This window comes from Myotis myotis, unplaced genomic scaffold (assembly GCF_014108235.1).
Source record: "Myotis myotis isolate mMyoMyo1 unplaced genomic scaffold, mMyoMyo1.p scaffold_m19_p_24, whole genome shotgun sequence".
Taxonomy (NCBI): domain Eukaryota; kingdom Metazoa; phylum Chordata; class Mammalia; order Chiroptera; family Vespertilionidae; genus Myotis; species Myotis myotis.
Genome location: NW_023416329.1, coordinates 5,918,197 through 5,927,226, shown reverse-complemented (window position 1 = coordinate 5,927,226; position 9,030 = coordinate 5,918,197). Strand labels below are relative to the sequence as shown.

Here is a 9,030-nt window from a genome sequence, read left to right as displayed (position 1 = left end):
GCCTAAGTCTTTCCATATCTTGGGTATCCCAGGATGCAGGATGCAAAACACACAGAGGGTACCAGTGAGGCCTGACTAAAGCCACCCATCATCTACCCTAGATCCCAACCCCCCGTCAGCCCTGTCAGGCAGGTGGATCGTGGCGAGGGTGGACAGTGACAGTGACGTATAGTCAAGAACGACCAACACTTCCGAAACATAAAGACACTGATGTTTGACACGCCGCTCATGCTCTCTGGATGGTTACGTGCTTTGAGCACTCTCAGACCCTCTCCTGGACCTCACCCAAATCTGCGCAGGTTTCCAGAGACAACTGTCACAGCAGGCCCAGAGCTGCAGGACCACAGCGTGCTAAAAGTCATCGTCCTGATGAAGCCCCACCTGCGTCCGTGACGGCCAACCTGGGATCGCTCAGGGGTTTGTTTATTCTAGGGTTTGACCCATTAACCTCTCCTCCACACCAAGGACAGAGCCAGATTTTCAGCAGCGCCCTCCTGCCACACTCCATTTGAAATGGTGACTTATTAATGTAGACTAGGGCGACAGCAGCACTTAAACCCAGATGTTCTCATTATTTTTTAAAGGGCACAGCAAATGCATAGTTTGACCTCAGCCCTTTTCAAAGCCTTCAGAAACAAACTAATGCTTCTGAGGCAACCATCCCGGGCTCTCCATGCTAATTTCCACCCTTCTGAAATGTTATCCCCGCGACCACTTCCTGCCACAGGAGGAAGCTTCCTGCACCCAGCACGCCCACAGGTGGGTTTATTAGCCATGTTGTTTTCAGATCCTCCACGCGGATGTTGGCTGGTTCTTTTCAATCTGATTGTTTCAACAAGTAAATGAAATTTCCCTACCTCTGCTCCACCTGAAAGATAATGCGATTTGGCTTAAGCATTTCTTTCTTTGTCTTAGATTTAGAACAAGAAACCGAGAACTCCACTTAAGATTCATTTATTCAGCAAACATTTGCAGAATTCCCACCGTGTGCCATGTAGACACACATATTAGAATGGCACGACCTCCCTCCCAAGAAGCATGTGGTGACCAAGGAGACAAGCTAGAAAACGCATGCCCTGGCACTGAGCACTGCAGCCCCTGGTTTGGGAGGATGAAGCATGTCCTTCTCTACCCCTGACTAGGTGTGTGCCTTCAGGCATGTTACCTAGCACATTAATGGCGATGGAAGGAGACTGGAACACATGATACAACATGCAGATGGTGTATTATAGAATTGTACACCTGAAACCTGTATAACTGTTATTAACCAATGTCACCCCAAAAAATTCAACTTAAAAAATCAGTTTTCTCATCTCTGAAATGGGGATAACAAGTGCATCTACCCTTTGGGGTTGTGAGCATTCAGTGTAACAATGACTAAGCCAGGGAAAGGCCTGGCACACAGGTTCTCACGCAGTGCTGGTTAACAGTGCTGGTTTGTTTTAGAGGCATTTGCAGGACACCGGGGCTGTGCAGCATGAGTGACCGGCTCTTCCTGCAGTATGGGAAAAAAGGGAGATCAGAGGAAAAGAACAGGCAACATATGACCCTTGAAGCTGGAGAGGGAGAACGGGGCTAGACTGTGAGAGATCTTACGCTGAGTAACATTTTCCTTCACATTTTGAGCTTGGGTTATTAAGATCAGTCGCTCAAGAACTTGGTTATTTCATAGATAGATAGATAGATAGATAGATAGATAGATAGATAGATATCCTATATAATAAAAGCCTAATATGCAAACAGCTGAACAACCAGCAGAATGACTGGTCGCTATGATGCACACTGACCACCAGGGGGCAGTCGCTCAATGCAGAAGCTTCCCCCAGCCCACAGTCTCCAGGCCAGCCACAGTGGGTGCAAGTGGTGGCCCCCCGATTGCCCCCCTGATCACCTGCAGAGGGAGGCAACCAGTGACTGTGGCAGGGGGCATGGCCATCAAGTGAGTGGCGCCTGGCCTGCCAAGGCAGGTGCCAGCAGGGGCACCCCAATCACCCCACCAGTTGTCCCACAGATTGGCTCTGATCACTGGCCAGGCCTAGGGACCCTATCTGTGCACGAATTTCGGGCCTCTAGTGTGTGTTTGTATATATATATATATATATATATATATATATATATAGAGAGAGAGAGAGAGAGAGAGAGAGAGAGAGAGAGAGAGAGAGAGAGAGAGGAAGATAGAAAAACATCGATGTGAGAGCTCAACATCAATCAGCTGCCTCCTGCAGGCCCCCCACTGGGGAGGGAGCCTGCAATCTGATATGTGCTCCAACTGAGTGTCAAACCAGCAACCTCTTGGTGCATGGGAGGATGCCTAACCAACTGAACCACACCGGCCAGGGCTTGGTCATTTTTTATTAATATTAAATTTATTGGGGCAACATTGGTTAGCTTTCAAGTGCACAATTCTATGATACAGCACCTGTATCACTATGTGCCCACCATCCAAAGTTAAGTTCCCATCACTATACACTAGATCCCCTCATAGTGATCCAACCAGAAGGAAGAGGGTAGCCTTGTGTTATCTTTCATAGGATGGCAGTTCTTTTAAGCTTGTCCTTAGTCTATGCAACCATCCGAACAGGGGTTATTATCGGAAAGAAATGTCGTCATACGTAAGAGGCTGATGCTGGGAAGAGGGAGCTCTCTTGAGGATTCCCCCTGAGCCTTCCTAGCCTCCCCTGGGTCAGGTAAAGGTCAGTAAAGAAACATGGCACGTGTGGCATGGGCAGAAAACACCCGGAGGCATCACCGTTGTCTTCTGGCACCAGGGATGCTGCCATTGGAGAATGATCAGATGTGTTCTCTTTAAGTGCAAGACAGAAAAAGAATCAAATATCTTGGACAAATACCTGACCTGAAGTCAAGACCTAGAAGAAATTTCCCCCCATGGGTTCTTACACGGGAGATGACACTTTGTGCTGGAAGGCCAATCCTCAATACTATCGTAAATCCTGCAGGTCTGCAGAGTTCTCCGTGTGAACAGCGTCATCACCAGAACCTGGTGTATCAGCGTAGGTGGCCTCACAGGCGAGTTCTACGGCATTCAAGGAAGAAATAGTCACTATTCTACACAACCCTTCCAGAAACTTGGAAAGATGGGAATACATCTCAACTCACGTTATGAAACCAGCATGACTCCAATGCTAGACGAAGACGTGGCGAGAAAGCCACAGGTTAACATCCCCCAGCAACACTGAGGGAAAAATTCTTAACCAAGTTTTAGCAAAGCAAATAAAAACATGTAAAAATGATAGCATCAAACCATGAAATACTATAGGATAAATCTGACAAAAATTTATACATTGGAAACTAAAAAATATTTTTAAAAGACCTAAGTATATAAGAGATAAGAGATATATTTTGTTCATGGGTGGGAAGACTCAGTATCATGAAGATGCCAGTTCTCCCTAAAATTGTTCTATAGATTACCAGGTGTACCGGTTAATAATGCAGATTTTTTTCAGTAGATGGAAATATATATATATATATATATATATATATATATATACACACACATATATATATATGCAATTTGACATGTATGCTATTTTGTTGTATTGACAGAAAGCTTCCAAACTTCATACATCAAATTTCCTGAAGGTGTTAACATCATAGATATTTTTACACTTTAAAAATGTCGAATTTTGCCGAAACCGGTTTGGCTCAGTGGATAGAGCGTCGGCCTGCGGACTGAAAGGTCCCAGGTTCGATTCCGGTCAAGGGCATGTACCTGGGTTGCGGGCACATCCCCAGTGGGGGATGTGCAGGAGGCGGCTGGTCGATGTTTCTCTCTCATCGATGTTTCTGTCTCTCTCCCTTCCTCTCTGTAAAAAATCAATAAAATATATATATAAAAAAAAAAATGTCGAATTTCATGCCAAAAAAAAAAGAGCATTTGCGGGAAGTTTTAATTCATTACTTTATTTTGAAGAAAAGTGCTGCTGAAAGTTATCATATATTTCAGAAAGTTTATGGTGAACATGCTCCATCTCAAGATACTTGTGAACGCTGGTTTAAATGCTTTAAAAGTGATGATTTCGATGTGAAAGACAAAGAATGTCCAGGTCGACCGAAAAAGTTTGAAGACCAACAATTACAAGTATTATTGGATGAAGATGTGTGTCACACTCAAAAACAACTTGCAGAAAGATTAAACGTTGCTCAGCAAACAATTTCTGATCATTTTCAAGCAATGGGAAAGATTTTAAAGGAAGGAAAATGGGTGCCACATCAACTGAACGAAAGACAAATGGAAAACCGAAAAGTCATCAGTAAAATGTTGGTTCACTGGCACGAAAGAAGGTCTTTTTTGCATCTAATTGTGACTGGCGATGAAAAGAGGATTTATTTTGAGAATCCTAAATTCACAAAATCATGGGTTGATCCAGGTCAACTATCAATATCAACTGCAAGGCCAAATCGCTTCAGAAAGAAGACAATGCTCTGCGTTTGGTGAGATCAGGAAGGTGTGGTGTACTATGAGCTTCTAAAACCAGGTGAAACAGTTAATGATGATTGCTACCGACAACAAATAATCAATTTGAACCACTCTTTGATCGTAAAATGACCAGAATGGGCCAGAAGACACGGCAAAGTAATTTTGCTTCATGATAACACACCATCACACATTTCAAAACCAGTTAAAGACACGTTAAAAGATTTTGCCTGGGAAGTATTAATCCACCCGCTGTATTCACCAGACCTTGCTCCTTCAGATTACCACTTGTTCCGATCGATGGCACACGCACTTTCTGAGCAGCATTTCAAAACATACAAAGAAGTGGAAAATTGGGTCTCTGAATGGTTTGCCTCAAAACAAGAAAAGTTCTATTGGGACAGTATCCACAAATTAGCTAAAAGATGGGGAAATGTGTAGCTAGTGATGGACATTACTTTGAATAAAGCACTTTTGATGTTTCTCTTAAAATTATCATGTCTTCTTTGATTACAAAATCCACATTATTAACTGGTACACCTGGTAACTGTAATCCCAGCCAAAATCCTAGCAGGTTTGTTTTGTGTGTGTGCATGTGTGTTTCCTAACAGTAGACAAGCTGTTTTTAAAATTCACCTGGAAATGCAAAGGTCCTAATATAACCAAAGCAACTTTGTACACAAAGAGCAAAATGAAAAATTTAACACTACCTGATTTTAAGACTTATAAAGCTACGGAAATCAAGACAGTGCAGTTTTGACACAAAGAAGACAAATTGATGAATGAAACACAATAGCATTCAGAAATAGAACTAGCCATATATGTACAACAGAATTTTGACTTAACTACAAAGATAATTTAGTGTAGAAAGAATAACTTTTAACTTTTTAACTCGCTAACAATTGAATATTCATTAATTAAAAAAAAACAAAATTTATCTATATTTTGTACCATATACAAAAAAAAAAAGACTCAAAATGTATTATGGACCTAAATGTAAAACCTAAAACTATGAAATTCCTAGAAAATAGGATAAACTTAAGTCATGGGTTAGGCAGAGATTTCTTAGACACAATACCAAATTTCAATCAATCCATAGAAAAAATTAATAAATTGCACACCATCGAAATTTAACACTTTACTCTTCAAAATATAATTTTAAGAGAATGAAAAAAAAAACACAAGTTAACAAAGAGATGATATGGCAAAAAGCACATGAAGAAATGTTCCATATCATTAGTCACTAGGGAAATGCACACCAAAACCACAATGAGGTACTGCCTGCCTTTGGAATGGCTAAAAGACTCACCAGGCCACGTGCTAAAGTGTTGGCAAGAATGTGGAACTCTCAAACACCGTTGATGGAGATGTAAAATGGCACACTCACTTTGGAAATGGTTTGGCAGTTTCTTAAAAATGACCCACTCCTAGGTACTTACCCAAGGAAAAAGAAAGCATATGTTCATGAAAATATTCTACATGAGTGTTCATAGCATCTTTTTTGTAGTAGCCAAAACTAGAAACAATCCAAGTTCCCAGCAACAGATGGCTTCTATCCATACTACTCAGCAACAGAAGAGCACATGCTGCCCCGGCAGGTGTGGCTCAGGTGGGCATCGTCCCAGGCACCAAACGGTTGCTGGTTGGATTTTGGTCGGGGCACATTCCTGGGTTGTGGGCTTGATCCCCAGTAGTGGGCATGCAGGAGGTAGCCAATCGCTGTTTCGTTCTCTCCCTCTCCCTTCCACTCTCTCTAAAAATTAATTAAAATATTCTTTTAAAAAAAGAAAAATCACATGCTACAACATGGATGAATCTCAATAATCATCCAGAATGAAAGTAAACAGATGCAAAAGAGTACCATTTAAATAAATGTTTAGAAAATGAAAACTAATCTCTAGTAACAGAACATAGATTAGTGGTGTGGAGGGTGGATGGATGGGTAAGGACGGTAGGTTTACAAGGATATGAGAGATATATCCATTATCTTGATTGTAGTGGTTGTTTCTGGGTATATACACATCAATACTTATCAAACTGAACACTGAATAAGTGCACTTGTTATATATCAATTATACTTCAATAAAACTGTTTTTAAAGGGGGATGTGCCGGTTATCTATTGCCAAAATAATGCTGTGTAACATCCGCAGACCCTCAGTGGGAGAGAGCAACCAGCTTTTATTACTCACACATCTGGGCAAGCAGGCTGGGCAGCCCTGCCAATGTCAGCTGGGTGTGCTTCCCTTGCTGGGGCTGTTGACTCGTCTAGACTGGCCAGGGCTGGGATGAATGGGCCACTCTGCTCTCTGTGTCCCTGCTGCTCCAGCGGGCTGGCTTTGGCATGCTCCATGAGAGAACATGCAAGTTTACAGTCCATTTCACGCCTGTTCTTGCATGGTGCCCAAAGCAGCCCATGTTGCTGAGTCCAGATGCAAGGGTCGGGGAAACAGACCTCACGGCAGTCACTTAACAGCTGTGGATGCCCAGAGGGGTGAAGGTTGGGGCACCACAGCACTCCGCACAGGGGCTTTGCGCAGGGTGAGATCAGCCTCTTGGCTGGTCGGCTTCCATCTGTGGCTCATGTTTGAAGGCTCCAGCAGAGAATGAGTGGACTCTTGCCTCTGGGGAACTCTACCTACACAGACGTGTGAGGGTGAGTGCGTACTGAGTGCCACACTGTACTCTAAAAGCTCTTCTAACTGCCTATCGGAAACTTTCTCCTGTAAAACCTTGGCCTTTAATCTCAGTGCCTCTGAAACCTGGCTCGTAGGTGTCTGCTGAACAGCTCTCAGTACGCAGGTAAATGTCCCTGCCATATTAGAATCTGCGAGAACTTCTCCTGAGTAAGAAGCCTGCAACCACTACCTTGTGTCTCAGCGGCTCCTTAGCAACTAGTTCTAATACCTCCACGTCCTTAGCCATAGTGGAAATCTAGCTTTCACCTCTGCAACCAGCTGTGCCCTCTTCTGACCCGAAGCCCCCTCCAGCCATCGACACCAACCCAGTGCACCTGCTCCTAAGGGGTCCTCACAGCCCGAAGACCAGCAGGAGACAGCCATCCCTGAGGAAGAGGCGCAGTCACTAAGACCCGGGATTAAGAGGCTGCCCTGGCAGCTGTGAGGATGACATTCTCGTGCAGCTACCCGGGCAGCCCAGGCCCAGACCACTGCCTGGCATGAAAAGCCAGTTAGAGTGTTGGCTCATGGACTGAAGGGTCCTGGGTTCAATTCCGGTCAAGGGCCTGATTTGCAGGCTCAATCTCCAGCCCTGATTGGGGCACGTGTGAGAGGCAACCAAATCAGTGTGTCTCTCTCACATCCCTTCCACTCTCTCTAAAAATGAATGGAAAAAATATCCTCGAATAGGGATTAACAAAAAGAAAAAAGAAAAGAAAAGCCAGTTAGTGTGGCCTCTAGTGACCGCTGTGAAGTGTCCTGTGTTGCCACCAGGGCACTGCGCCAATGCAAGACAGGCGTCGGAGCTCAACCCAGCAACGGAGTCGGAACGGACAAGCCGTCGTCAGCCGAGAGGTCCATCCCGAAGCAAAAGCAGCACATGCTCAAGCCAGGGAGCTGGGCCTAGGCAAGCAGCACCACACGCAGGCCTCAGCCTCACACACACAGGCCCACACAGAGCGTGCTACAAGCGAATGGGGCTTTGGGCCACTTATATCCTCGCCGGGCTGCAGAAGGAAGCTGAGACCAGAAAGTCCATGAGCAGCATCAGGGCACAGAGAAGGGCTCCTAGTCCAGTCACCGTGTGCATTGGTGGAAGGAAGGGTGGAAATAAGCCCCGAGAGCACTAACGGGAACACCCTCCTCTCCTAACAATACTCTGGCCATCGCTACATTTGCAGAACATCCATCACACAAGGCCGAACTCTCACAGCCAATGCGCACGTTTTATTCTCGTCATTTTCCAGAAGAGGAAGCAGGTGAGAGGGTGACTTATTGGAGGAGCCAGGATCCACCTTCCTGAGGCGCCTCCCTCCTGCCCGCTGCAGCTCAGCACCCTCCTACCTCTGCCCCACACTCTGGGCCCGAGCGCCAGGATGCCCACAAGATGCTCAGAAGGTGTCCACAGGCCCAGGCTGCACCTCAGCCTCGGGGTCCAAAATCGGACCACTGCTAAGCCGGTGTAAGCAGCGCAGGAAGACAGCGCAGAAGAATACCCTGGCCTCTGGGGGAAGAAAACTCTGTGGGGTGTGGACCCAGCCCGGACAGGAGGGACAGAGACTAGAGGCCGAGGTGAAATGCGGGGGCCAGGCTGGTCCACAAGGGCTTGAGGAGCAGAGCTGGCTGCAGCTGGCTCCGCCAGGGGGCCTCGCTGGGGACTGTGCAGGGCAGTGGGATGGAGCAATTGGCTCTGCTGGACTGGGATGAGGGATAACAGGATCCCAAGGGACAGATAACAGGGAGGGATAGAAGGACGGGCCCTGAACAGCTCTGTGGAAGCACCCGCCCACCGACAGCGGGCAGAACCGTGCGGCCGCATCAAGGCAGTTCTGGGGGCAAAACTTTCTTACAAGAAGCCTGGTTCTGGGGTGAGCATGGCACTTGTCTCCTGTCTCCATGTCACACTGTCAGCTCTCCTG

The 9,030-nt window shown here is 45.8% G+C and overlaps 1 protein-coding gene across 2 annotated transcripts in view; it reads left to right on the top strand.

Annotated features, from left to right (window-relative positions):
* TMEM72 (transmembrane protein 72) overlaps nt 1-9,030 on the top strand; it is a 28,300-nt gene that overhangs the window by 4,311 nt on the left and 14,959 nt on the right. The gene's annotated exons all lie outside the window — the stretch shown is intronic.